Consider the following 13,750-nt stretch of genomic DNA (forward strand, 5'->3'; position numbering starts at 1 on the left):
TGGAGGCTCAAGCAAGGCTCTGAGGAAACCGACAAAGAGGCCCAATGAATTAGGTAGTGGCCTACTTTGCAGCTGTTCAGCCGCCACTCATTTTGAGTCCTAAATATAAACAAAAAGCACTGGAAATACTCAGCAGGACTGGTAGACCTGCAGAGACAGAGAAAAATAGTTAATATTTCAGGTCGATTACCTTTCATCTGATTTTGGGCCCCCTCTCACTCCCCCCTCTCTGATGCCTCACATGTATCACAATGAAAATACTTACCTTTCTAGCTTTTTATTTTACGGGATGTAGATGTCGCTTCCTAGACCAGCATTTTTATTGCTCATCCCTGATTGCCCTCGAGAAAGTGGTGGTGAGCTGCCTTCTTGAACTGCTGCAGTGCATGTGGTGTACGTACACCCACAGTGCTGTTAGGGAGGGATTTCCAGGATTCTGACCCAGCAACAGTGAAGGAACGGTGATGTAGTTCCAAGTCAGAATGGTGTGTGGCTTGGAGGGGAAATTGCAGGTAGTGGTGTTTCCATGGGTCTGCTGCCCTTGACCTTCTAGGTGCTAGAGGTTACAGGTTTGAAAGGTGCTGTCGAAGGAGCCTTGGCGAGTTGCTGCAGTGCATCCTGGAGATGGTACACACTGCTGCCACTTTGCATCGATGATGAAGGGAATGGATGTTGAAGGTGGTAGATGGGGAGCCAATCAAGTGGGCTGCTTTGTCCTAGATGGTGTCAAGCTTCTGGAGTATTTTTGGAACTTCACTCACCCAGGAAAGTGGAGAGTATTCCATCACACTCCTGACTTGCCCCTTGTAGATGGTGGACAGGCTTTGGGGAGTCAGGAGGTGAGATACTCTCTGCAGAATTCCTAGCCTCTGACCTGCTCTTGTAGCCACGTATTTATATGGTTGGTCGAGTTCAGTTTCTTATCAATGGTAACCCCCCCAGTATGTTGATAGTGGGGAATTCAGTAATGCACATTTGGAGAGCCAGTGCAGACATGATGGGCTGAATGGCCTCCTTCTGTGCTGTTAAAATTCTGTTATTGGTAATGCCATTGAATGTCAAGGGGGGATAGTTGGATTCTCTCTTGTTGGAGATGGTCATTGCCTGGCACTTGTGCAGGGTGAATGTTACCTGCCACTTATCAGCCCAAGCTTCAATATTGTCCAGGTCTTGCTGCCTATGGGCATAGACTACATCAGTACGAGGAGTCAAGAATGATGGAGGGAAGGTCGTTGATGAAGTAGCTGAAGATGGTTGGGCCTAGGACACTACCCTGAAGAACTCCTGCAGTGATGTCCTGGACTGAGATGATTGACCTCCTACAACCACAACCATCTTCCTTTGTGCCAGGTATGACTCCAACAAGCTGTCAATACAACATGTGGTAATAAGGAATTTGATGAAAAATGCAAATTAGGGTGAAGAGAGATATTTTTCCTCTCAGCTTAATGCACTCCTTGTAGTGTGTGGAGCAGAAATCAAACCTAGAATAGGTATGTAATAGTACTGTCTTCACTGCCACTTATTCACATGCATGTACATACATAATCTTAAGGTGATAATACATGCACTACCTAACTTCTGCTGTTTATAGGTGAACTTAATAACTATATATCTCTATATTAAACTGACTGTAAGTTAATTTTCTTGATGATAAACTATTTTGTTTCAACATTGAGGGTTTTCATTAACTTTACGATTAACAGTCAGGAAAATTATATAATTACCGATCTGTCCAAGCATAAAGGATTAGGTATCAATACAGTTTATTAACACACTATGCATACACAAATTACATGCATATGCCAATATGTATCAGGTCATGTGCTGCATCAAGTGAAGCTTTATTATGATATCAAGTTGAATTACAACTACATTACAGATGACAAAGGCAATAATTGTTAAATTACATACGAACATATGAATTAGGAGCAGGAGTAGGCCACTTGGCCCCGCGAGCCTGCTCCACCATTCAATAAGATCATGGTTGATCTGATGGTAACCTCAACTCCGCATTCCCATCTACACCCGATAACCTTTCACCCCTTTGCTTATCAAGAATTTATCTAGCTCTGCCTTAAACATATTCAAAGACTCTGCTTCCACTGCTTTTTGAGGAAGAGTTCCAAAGACTCTCAACCCTTGCAAAGAAAAATTTCTCTTAATCTGTCGTCAATGGGCGACCCTTTACTTTTAAACAGTGACCCATAGGCCAGGATTTCCTGGTTGGCGAGCAGGAGGCAGGGTCCACTCGCCAACGCGTAAAATGACGCGGGATGCCATCAGGCGGAACTCTCCACATCACCCCGTGTCATTTTAATTTTCAGGTTGGCGGGGGCTCAGCCGAATCAGCTGTGCGCCCGCCGACCTGTCAGCAGCCTATTGAGGTCATTAATGAAACAATTTAGATAATTGACAAGGCTTGGCGGGCAGGCCGGGAGCCCTGACGGGCTTCAGAGAAAGCACGAAATCTCATCCACGGGCGGGATGAGGTTTCATGTAGGCTTTTAAAAATTTAATAAAAGTTAAACCAAAAGTGATGGACATGTCCCAACTCATGTGACAGTGTCACATGAGGGAACATGTCAGGGAAATTTTATTTTTCTATTTTTAGCATTTTTAAATGTGGAGCTGATCTCAGAGGCAGCACTTAGCCTCAGGGAGATGAGTGTGCTCTTGGCTCAGGGAATTCTCCCCCGCCTGCACATAGCGCTTCCTGGCGGACGTCATGTAATATGGCAGCGTGCCCCCAATTGAGGGCGCCGATCGGAGGCACGCCTCCACACGCCAGCTCCTGAACTTCCCCCCCACCCCCATAGTTCTAGATTCTCCCACGAGAAAGAAACATCCTTTCCACACCCACCCTGTCAATATCCCTCAGGATCTTTTATGTTTCAATCAAGTGGCCTCTTACTATTCCAAACTAAACTAAATTGCAATGTGTCAAGAATCATTTTACAATGTTACCTTATCATGAATCTAAGAGCAACATATTCCCCCCCTTTGGGAGGGGGCGGGGGGGATGTGCGGGATCGGCCGTGGGCAGGCAGGTTCCCGATTGGTGCCCCCCATCGGGGGACACCACCATTTTACGTGGGCAGGCCAATTAAGGCCCACCCAGCGTGACATCCACCAGGAAGCGCTATGCGTTCCCTGTACAGGCAGGGTGGGGGGGGTTCCCCAGAGACAGGAGTGTGCTCTTTCATGCATATGTACAGAAGAGCACACAGATCTCCCTGAGGCAAAGTGCTGCCTCAGGGTCACATGAGTTGGGACATGTCCATAACTTTTATTTTAACACACTCTGAAATTTTAAAATCCCTCATGAAACCTCATCCTGCCCGTGGATGAGGTTTCATGCTTTTTCAAAAGCCTGCCAGGGCTCCCGGCCTGCCCGCCAACCCAAAGGTTGGACAGGCAGGTACACTAATAACTTCAATTACTTTTTTAATGGCCTTTATAGGCCGTTGACAGGTTGGTGGGTGCGCTTACAACTCAGCTGCACCCCTGCTGACACGAAAATGTAAATGACGCGGGGTGGTATCGGGAGTTCCACCCGACGTCACCCAGTGTCAGTTTACGCGTGAGCGAGCAGGTCCCGTCCCTGCTCACCAACCAGGAAATGCAGCCTTAAAAATAGATTATATTTAAAAAACACAAATCCATAGGTAAAAAAAGTGAAGTAACCAAGAAAAATGGTGATCCAAAAATTTTCAGAATTTACCTTTTTGCAAACCAACTGTTCAAACCAAGGCTAGCTCCCTGATAGCTTAGCTGGCCACTTCTGAATTTGCTGATCTAAGCCGGATGGCAGGAGATATGCTATATTGGTCTTACCCTCGTAGACTAGTCAAAGGAAAAGAAAATCCAACCAGGCCTGTTCCTGGTGTGATTCCAGTTAGAAAGTCAGCATATATGGCCACCAAGTGAGGACAGGACTGCATTCAGCTGCAATGTCTTTTACAGTTGAATAGCCTGTTCACATTCACTCGCTAAGCTTACACTTAAATAACGGCCACTTGAGCAAAATTCTTGGGGGCAGTCAGAATCCCTGAATCCTAGTTAGTGTGCTAGGAAGAGTCAGCATTTTCAGAAGAGGAACAAGAAAATTTGAGGATAAATGGACAATTGTGGCTTATTTTCTTGTCCAAGTGTACTATTTAGCTACAGCTCCCCAAAGTCTTAGAAACTTTATCCAGTCAGTAACTGTTTGGAAATAGAGATAGTCTAAGTAAGTTATATTGGTATGTGTGTGTGTTAGGAATGAGTTTTAGCTTTAATGTTTAAGTTTGATTTGTATTTCTGTATCTCTGTGTTAAGAAAGGTCAAATGGAGGTTTAGTTTCACTTTAAGAAGGTGCTTGCATTTCTAATGAAGAGTTTTACCACTCCTAGAAAGTAAAGGTAAGCATACAAGGATAGGATTGGAATGTTGCCCATCAACTGGGGGCCAGAGAGGCAGGTCCCTCCCACAGACACATGCACAAGAGAAACAGCAGTTGTTTTGGAAGCTGCTTGAGCGCAGTTGGTTCTAAAAGTTGCTACCAGGAGAGTCTAGAGCAAAGGGGACAGATAGCCAGTCCCAAGCTAAAGAAAAATCCCAAAATTCCATGGGAGTGGAAGAGGGGAAAGTCCAAAGATGACCTTCTAGTCAAAGGAAGGACAGGAACCTGGGGAAAGGTCCTGTTAACTGAAGTTAAGAGTAAGGTGCAAAAAGAAAGGCTCCATGCTTCAGATTTAAAGAGACAAAAGCTGCAGAAAGCAGACTTAAAGCGAGAACAGCTTGCAAGAGGCAAGAAGGTCCAAAGAGACAACTGAAGGTCTTCAACTTTTTGCAATGGGCATCTGAAGCAGTGGTATACTGTTGATGGCTGAGTCAGAAAGACAGAGTGTATGGAAGACAGCTTGAAAACATGTGGTGACCCAGGGAAGAGGAACATCAGGAGAGTTCGAAACCCTGGAGGTGAACCCTTGCCGAAGGTGTCTGAGAGAAAGCATTGGTTTGGGAGAAGATTCCAAAGCAAGTTTTTGGAGAGTGGAGATTGAAAACCCTTGTGTGAAGGACGGAATTCAGTGAGACTGGTTGGTTCACTATGTGACAAGCGTTTGGGGGGTGGGGGTGGGAGGGGGGAGTTGAGGAGAGATCCATAGCATCTAGTTGAAGTGGCATCTATCATTTGGTTTCAGAGTGTGGTGTGTCTGACCACAGGGTGCTATGGATTTCCATGGACTGTGTACTTACTGTGTACATTAGAGTATAAGATACTATATTTCACCTCTTTTCTATTTTTCCTTAGTTCTGTTGAAGAGTCATATGGACTTGAAACGTTAAGTGTTCCTCTCCACAGACGCTGTCAGACCTGCTGAGTTTTTTCAGGCATTTTTATTTATTTTTGTTTTGGATTTCCAGCATCTGCAGTTTTTTGCTTTTATCAGAGTATAAGATAGCTTTTGTAACTTGTGTTGTCCTTACAAATCTGTATACATCTGTAAAGATATAGCTGTGGGTGAAGGAGTATGTAATATAGTTCATCTTTTCTTGTTGAATAAATGTTCTATTCTTTTGTTAAAAGTTCATCAGCAGACCCCTGTGCCTCTGTCAATCTATCAAGCTGGGTTCCACTCTGAGATCAGGCTTCTCCAGGGGTAACCTCAGCTGAGATCATAACAGTAACTGTGCCTTACAAATTAATAAAATTCTGTTTTCAAACCCAGTCTGTGTTATTTGATCTAAACAAAGGCAGAACGACGGCTCCTATAATTGGCCTTAGTACCCATAGCAAAAGAAAAGGAAAATCAATGAGGCCTTCAGCTTCCAAGTCCTATCTGAAACTGTTGCTAAGATTTTCATGCATGGGTGTCTGGTGAGCGTAGGAAAGGACTCAGCTGTGATGCTCAAAATAACCTATTAATATTGGGCTGTAACTTCCTCAAAGTGGCAATCAGTGTCGGATTGTCACTCTGAGCCAACTTACCTATGCCAAATTACTTACGTGCCTATTTCACCCAACCTTCCAACTCCAGGCAGCGCAGCTGTCTCCGAAGTCCAGCATTGAAGTCCATCACCATCGAACTGAAAGAGGTCATGCCCTTTTTTATAGCACTAGTTGCCATAAAGCAGGTCAGTTTAAATATCCCATTGAAATTGACAAACCAGGAGGAAGGTAAACGAAAAGGATTTGGGGGATGGAGGTGTTTGAGGGTTGGATGGGGATGGTGGAGGGAGGTTGGACATCGGTGGGGGGGCTGGGGGAGGGGGTCGGACATTCATAGGGGTGGGGGGCCGTGGGTCAGAGGAGGTGCAGCAGGCCAGACATTAGTGGGGGTGGGGTGTTTGCACATTCGGGAGGGCTGGGGGGAGGTCGGGCATCCAGAAGGGGTGGGGCTTTCGGACAGCGGGGGTAGGGGCATGTCGGGCATCAGGGGCGGTGGTGGGAGTCAAGGGTGCAAGGTTCGGGGGTTTCTGAAGTCAGAGGTGGGGTCGTGGGTCCCAAGGTTGGAGGTGGGGTCAGGGTTCTGGGGCTGGGGGTTCCGAGGTCAGGATGGGGTCCAAAGTTGGGGGGTAAAAGGTCATCAGGTGGTCCGAGGTCGAGGAGCCCCCTGAGGTCGTGCGGGGTGGTTCAAGGTCCGGGGGGGGGAATGGGGGGCTCCCGTGTGGGGGAGGTCGGTGTCAGGGGTGTGGGGGCATCCCGTGGGGTCGGTCTGAGCCTTTGCAATAGTTACCCAGAAGTTAGAAGAGGTTTTAATTCTTCTAACTTTTTTTTTGAGTAACTACTGGTATAACCCCAGCGGAACCATCTGAAGTTTGCAATTTAAATCGCATTTTCAGATGGTTCCCAGCGCAGCGCAATTGTCCAGAGGAAGTTAGCACTTGTGGGCAATTGCCATGCAAATCCTTACCTGGGAACTTGCCAGAGGGTTTCCTTAGCGCATCTTTGGGATACCCCCAAATCCAACGCAGGGAACGCGGAAGTTACAGACCATTCAGTCAAGACTCTCAGATGAACAGCTACTTGGGGAAAATAATGGAGGCTGACCAGAGCCCATAGAACTATAGCTAATCAATTACACAATGTCTTCAAAAACAAAAAGGGATAAGAGAAAACTGACAAGAAAAAAAATAAAAAATACATTTGCCTAAGAAGGCAGATCTGCACATACGTTTTCTTGACCTGAGAGCAGGCAATCTTTAACATATAACTTAATTCCAAACATAACTACTACAAATGCATAGACTCCCAAAACTATGCCTATTCCAAAGGAGCTTGCATGGCTTCCCATCCTTCTTTCTGCATTTTTTCTTAATAACTGCAAAATAGGATCTCTGGCCATGCTACACCTGCTAAAGTCTTGCAGCATGGGTGCAAGAAAAGCACTCTCTCTGGGAAAGTCACAACAGCAATTGTTATTTTTGACTCCTGTGTTTGTTTGGCTTGATGTTATTGCTGGCTCCCGAGTTCTCATAATGTGATTCAAGAGTTGGAAACTTCTGAGGTATGTGGAAATGAAGTACAGAAGGAGGCAAGATCATAAAAGCAGAGGTTGAAAAAGGCAGACCTTAAGAAAATTCATCAACATCCAAACATTTATGCTTGATTTTGAAAAAGCGCTACACTTGGAGAGTAATCCTGAGAAGAAATGAAATTACACAGCTGGATTTATATCCTTTCATGTGCTGAGATTATGTTTGCTAATGGAAACCTATATAACTAACCAGTGATTGGATATATAACTATATAACTAACCAGTGATGGATATTCAAGTTGACTTCAGTATAAATTCACCAAATAAAGGTGATCTTATGGAACATGATGATGATGATGGAGGATGGTGTGATCAATGGTATGAAGTGCCATGGAAAATGAAAAGGAGAGATGAAGTAGTCACAGTTGCACGGGATATCAATCAAGCTTTGGTCTTGGCAATCTCAGTGTTGGGCAAGTAGGAAAGAAGGAATTCAAACAGGAGGGATGAACACAGAGCTGCAAGGGACACACATTCAAGGATCCTGAAGTGGGGAAAAGGAGGTCAGAGATTGGGGCAGGAGTTGGAAATGACAGAAAGGTCAAGGATGATCTTTTTAAGGAGTTGCAGGCTGATAGCTGTTTTTAAAGGGAGAGTGGACAGTCCCTGAGCAGAGTGAATCATTAACAAGAGCCTTGTAGCACCAAAGGTGGCAGGGCATTATGTGGCCCTACTCCACATGGATGCTACAAATTGCCTTAGAAGCATGAGAGTGAATTGGTTGCTGTAAAGGCAAGGGGAAACATGAGAGAACATTAATTCATTCACTCATCACTTAGATGAGTGTGAGGTGGGGGGAATGCACAAGTGGTCAGAATTGGAGGTATACAGTTCTTTAAGGATTGTAAGAGCTACAAAGATGGGAATGGGTTGGGTGTGAGGGGAACATCATGATGGGCTTTGAACATGAAATTAAGAATTTTAAATTTAAGTCACTGGGGGAACTGGAAGCCAATGTAGGTCAGCAAGCATGGGAGTGAAAGCTGATCAGAATTTGCTGAGGGATGGGATACAATTTTATGGCAATACAGTTTTAAACAGGATGAGATTTACAGAGGATAGAAGGATGACCAGGAGAGCACTGGAGTAGTTAAGTCTGCAGATGACAAAGGCACAATGAGATTTTTGGCAGCAGGTGAGTTGAGGCATAGGCAGAGATGGGTGATGTTACAGATGTGAATGTAGGCAGTTTTTATCATATGCGGTCAGGAGCTCAGGTCAGGATCAAATAGGGTGCCAAGGCTGCAAAACAGTGTGGTTTAATATAAGACAAGAGGCAGGTGAGCGAGGTGGAATTGGTGATTAGCACATAAACTAAGTGGTGATCAGTGAAAGACATGGCTTGGATTTTGACTTAATGGTCAGAATTTTGTTACATTCTGTATTAAGATTCAAAATATCTCCAGAATGAACATTTTCTGAATCTTAACACAGAATATAAGAAAAGAGATTTGATCATATCATTTTTTATAAAGTTCTACAACACTGAACCGAGTCTTAAACACAGCATCTCCTCCAAAGGGTTAACTTGATTGTATAAATTTCAAAATATACAGAAGTCAAATAGCTATCTGATGATTTTGTATGACGTGGTGCAAGCCTCAAAATATTATACAAGTTAAATTACTTCGTGACAATGTTATAAATAACAAAAAGCAAAGTTGAAACATGGGCCTGAGTTTTCCCTCAGCATGCGGACATGATCGGTTGGCCTGGGAGCCATCGGGAAACAGACCGCCGACCGCAATCGGGCCCTGACCGCAATTTCACTCTGGCTGGCTAATTAACGGCCAGCCAGCATTAAGCGCGCATTAATACGATCAGCGCTGCCTGGGTGGGGGAGGTGGGAGTGCGCTGAAGTCTGCGCAGAATGAGCTGCCTCAGGGAGCTGAAGAATTTAAATACACAAAATAAAGATTTTAAAAACCGGGAAAAAATGCCCACACATCAAAAACAGTCACCTGAACATATACAACATGAAAATTCTGTCCAAATAGATTTTATTATTTAGTGACAGAAACCTCATCCTGCCTTGGATGAGGTTTCCTGAAAAATGCAAAGGCCAGTTGGCCAATTCGCCCACCCGCCAACCATAAGGTTGGACGGGCAGTGAAAAATCCCAGTTAATTATGCCATTAATAGGCTTAATAGCCCTCTTGAATGTTGGCAGGCGCGCTTCCAAGTTTAGCATGCGCCCACCGACTGAAATATCGCACGAGTGAGCGATGATGTCGGGACGCTTGCCCGACGTCATTGCACACTATTTTATGCTCGAGCGTGTCGGGTGCATGCCTGCAAACTGAGCAAAAAATTCTGGCCATGCAATTTGAGAAATCCAATTAACATATGTACTAAACTATTAGTGACTTATTACCATATTACTTATTTCTGTACCATACAAGGAAATATTTAGCATTATATCAAAAATGTGGCTTTCAGTGTACAACTTATTTTCCTGGCACTTAATTTTTGAAAAGTTATCGCCCCACTTTTCAAGCCAGACTGAAACTGACGAAGGGTAAAGAAAAATGTAAGTTCGACTTGACTGAGCAAAGATAAAAGGATTATACAAATCAAATTAGCTTATTTTGGATTTCTAAAGTCTGTCAAAAGAAATCTATATAGAGCTATAGTTATTAATTATAGCAAGCACTAATGATCCCACAACATGTTTCAACTCAAACCGCACCTATAATAAGCTTGTGGCACATTAGGATTGCTCACATCATACCTTTGTGGGCTTCCTGAGAAGCGATGTTCATTTGTGTCATGTAAGTCAGACCATTTTTTTAAAATTAATGTTGCGGATTTTTATCACTTGAAACTGGACCAGGATTCCCCGAGTTTGTTTCAATTAATCCGTAAGAAATCTTTGCCAACCCAACATTATTTTTAGAAGCACAAAGATGTTCATTCACTTGCATGGCTGAATCCAAGTCAAAATTGCAGAAAGGAAAGGACAATGCCCAGGCCCATTAAACCACTACAAAAACAGAATTACCTGGAAAAACTCAGCAGGTGGAGAAGAAAACAGTTGACGTTTCGAGTCCTCACGACCCTTCGGCAGAACTGAAGTATAGTTAGGAGAGAGGTGAAATATAAGCTGGTCTAAGGTGGGGGGCGGGGGGAGAGAGAAGTTGAGGGTGGGGTGGTTGTGGGGATAAGCAAGCAGTGATAGGAGAAGATAATCAAAAGATGTCACAGACAAAAGGATCAAAGAGGTGTTGAAGGTGGTGATATTATCTAAGAAAAGTGCTAATTAAGAATGGAAGGCAGGATACTCAAGGTACAGCTCTAGTGGGGATGGGGTGGAAAGACTAACAAAGTTTTAGTTTTAGATTTAAAAATAATGGAAATAGGTGGGAAAAGAAGAATCTATATAAATTATTGAAAAAAAAAGGGGGAGGGGGAAGAAACGGGGTGGGGATGGGGGGCAGGGGGAGTTTAAGATCTAAAGTTGTTGAATTCAATATTCAGCCCGGAAGGCTGTAAAGTGCCTAGTCGGAAGATGAGGTGCTGTTCCTCCAGTTTGCGTTGGGCTTCACTGGAACAATGCAGCAAGCCAAGGACAGACATGTGGGCAAGAGAACAGGGTGGAGTGTTAAAATGGCAAGCGACAGGGAGGTTTGGGTCTTTCTTGCGGACAGACCGCAGGCGTTCTGCAAAGCGGTCGCCCAGTTTGCATTTGGTCTCTCCAATGTAGAGAAAACAGAATTACCTGGAAAAACTCAGCAGGTCTGGCAGGTCTTTTGTTTTGGATTTCCAGCATCCGCAGTAGCTTTTAGCTTTTTGTTTTTATCCCATTAAACCACTATTTGTTATTTCCCAATGAAGAGGGGGAAATTATATATAATTTGTATCTGAAGTACAACAGCAGTTATGAATTTAGAAGTGAATCGTTAACTAGGGAGACACAATAAAATGTTCTCTGAACACTACAGAATTGCTTCACACCAAAAGGCAACAACAGTTGTATGTGCTTCTGATCATAATTCTCCCAAACACCCCCCAAATTCTCCCCTCCTCTCAAAGGCACTGATTCTTCCTGATGAATGGTTCAAAAAGTGTCCAACACTTTGCTGATTCTCATCCAAGTGGCCACTCTACACATAATTCTAGGTAGTGAATGTTAACATCTTCTGTTTTTATTCCAGATTTCCAGCATCCGAACTATTTTGTGTTTGTTTTAGTGAATGTTAGCAACCTTTTTGAAAATTGAGGGCACCACAACTACCTACATGCATGCACTTTCCAGCAGAGGTCACAAGAAAGCTATCTAAAGCAAAAATTCTTGGTTGATTTGGTTTTTTTCCCTTTCCTAGCTGATGGTTGCTGAAGCCAGTAGCAACCAACCCTAGCTGTTGCGCCTGTTGAGGTTAGTTAATTCAGCACAGACTAGGATTTAATTTAGAACTGTATAGTCTGTATGGAACATAATCACAAGTGGGGTGACAGTCTGTAAAGTGTTACAGGATACAATGGGAAAGAGAAAATTAATATCAAAAATGCACATGCCACTTGGATGAGAATCAGCAAAAGTGTTGGACAGTTTTTGAACCATACATCAGGAAGAATCAGTGCCTTTGAGAGGAGGGGAGAATTTGAGGGGTGTTGTTAGGGATAATTATGGTCAGAAGCACTAGACAGTGCATTTTAAGCAATGTAGAGAACGGAAGCCCCATCTCCTCCTTTTAAAGTGGATGCATTAAGACATCATTCTGCAGGGTACAGAGAGCACACCCTTTTTAATTGCCTGTCGAAAATAACAAATTATGTGGTGTTTTATAACAGGTTGCTATTTTCTGTTTGAAGTTATTGCATCCAATGTGAGTCCAATATAAATGCACATCACTAAGCTGTTATCACAGGAAGAACAGGCCAATTTATCAACCCAAAGAGCATTATATCAATAACTTCTATTCTAAATTGGAAATTTCACATTCTAAATTTCTAGGTTCGTAGAACATAATCACAAATGGGGTGACAGTCCGTGAAGTGTCACAGGATACAAAGGGAAAGAGAAAATTAATATCAAAAATGCATATGCAAACTGAAGTTTTTTTTTAACAGCTTCGGCCTTTGGGGATTTTGTGATACAGAGCAAACCCTTGCAACAGAACAGGGTATCAATCTGCATGTTCATTTAACAAAAGGACTGGAAGCAATATACTAGCTGGGTACTCCTGCAACAAATATTCAACAGATGCTTATTAGAAAGGTATAAAAAACATTGACATGAACAACGAATGTTAACAAACAGTACATAACAGAATGTGAAAACATAAAACATACAATTATCAAATGAACTAACAAATTACTTCAACCGTTACTAAAGTTAATACTAAAAGAAAATGTACAGCAGGGCATCATCCTTGACAACTGTCCTTACGTGAATATCTAAAACTTGCAGAACTTTTATTCCACCTATTTATAAATAGATCTCCACATTGCTACTTGTCATATTAAATCATGCAATTCAATGAGCAAACCGGCACGGCCAGTAAGATACAATTTGCAAATGCTATAAGTCGTCACTACATTCTCATACTGCACTGACCACCACCAGTTTGATTGACTAGCAACCACTCAAAATTGCATGACGATGTTTTTCTTTGGGGAGGTCTCCATCAAGTCTAAATAAAATGAAACCTGAGTTGATCGGGGCGGGCGGGGACGGGAGCCGAAGATCAAATTACAGCAAATGTTAAGAGAAAATTAGGTTACAAAACTTGTCAAGCAGCATGAACTGGATGAGGTGAATTGCCCTCCATCCTGGTTACCGCAGCTGTCAACAGGCATCTCAGTGAAGCATTAAAGAGAAACTTTCCGACAAAGACTTTACAAAACTTCCGAAGATTCGGCAGTTCCCTGCCCTTCAGGTGAAAAACTGACATCCTTCCCCTTCGCGACCCCCGACTCGGCGTTTCTTTACCAGCGGCTCGACCTCACAAAAGGCCAACATTTTACTCACTCCCAACACCGCCGTCTCCCGTCACCTCAGCGCCGCCCGTTCTCCTCGGGCTCCCCTAGTGCGCATGCCCGGCCGGACATGCCGCGGTGCGCGCGCCGGCAGAGCCGTTCCCGCCGAGCTCGCGCACGTGGCTCCTGGGCCAGGGAGAAGCGAGGGCGAGGGACCAGAACGCGCGCTGCTCCCCTCCTGCCAGCGACTGCTGTAGAGAACATGACCATCACCAGCCATTGAGCAATGCACAAGATCAGGAGCGAGT

The 13,750-nt window shown here is 43.8% G+C and overlaps 1 protein-coding gene across 2 annotated transcripts in view; it reads right to left on the reverse strand.

Annotated features, from left to right (window-relative positions):
- LOC144696553 (small integral membrane protein 29-like) overlaps window positions 1-13,548 on the reverse strand; it is a 111,590-nt gene extending 98,042 nt beyond the window's left edge. For both annotated transcript variants that reach the window (XR_013580193.1, XM_078567964.1), the window contains exon 1: window positions 13,495-13,548. The gene's annotated coding sequence lies outside the window, so the exon portion shown is untranslated. The remainder of the gene's footprint in view (window positions 1-13,494) is intronic.
- Between the last annotated feature and the right edge of the window lie 202 nt (window positions 13,549-13,750).

The sequence above is a fragment of the Cetorhinus maximus genome, chromosome 22 (assembly GCF_964194155.1).
Source record: "Cetorhinus maximus chromosome 22, sCetMax3.hap1.1, whole genome shotgun sequence".
Classification (NCBI taxonomy): Eukaryota; Metazoa; Chordata; class Chondrichthyes; order Lamniformes; family Cetorhinidae; genus Cetorhinus; species Cetorhinus maximus.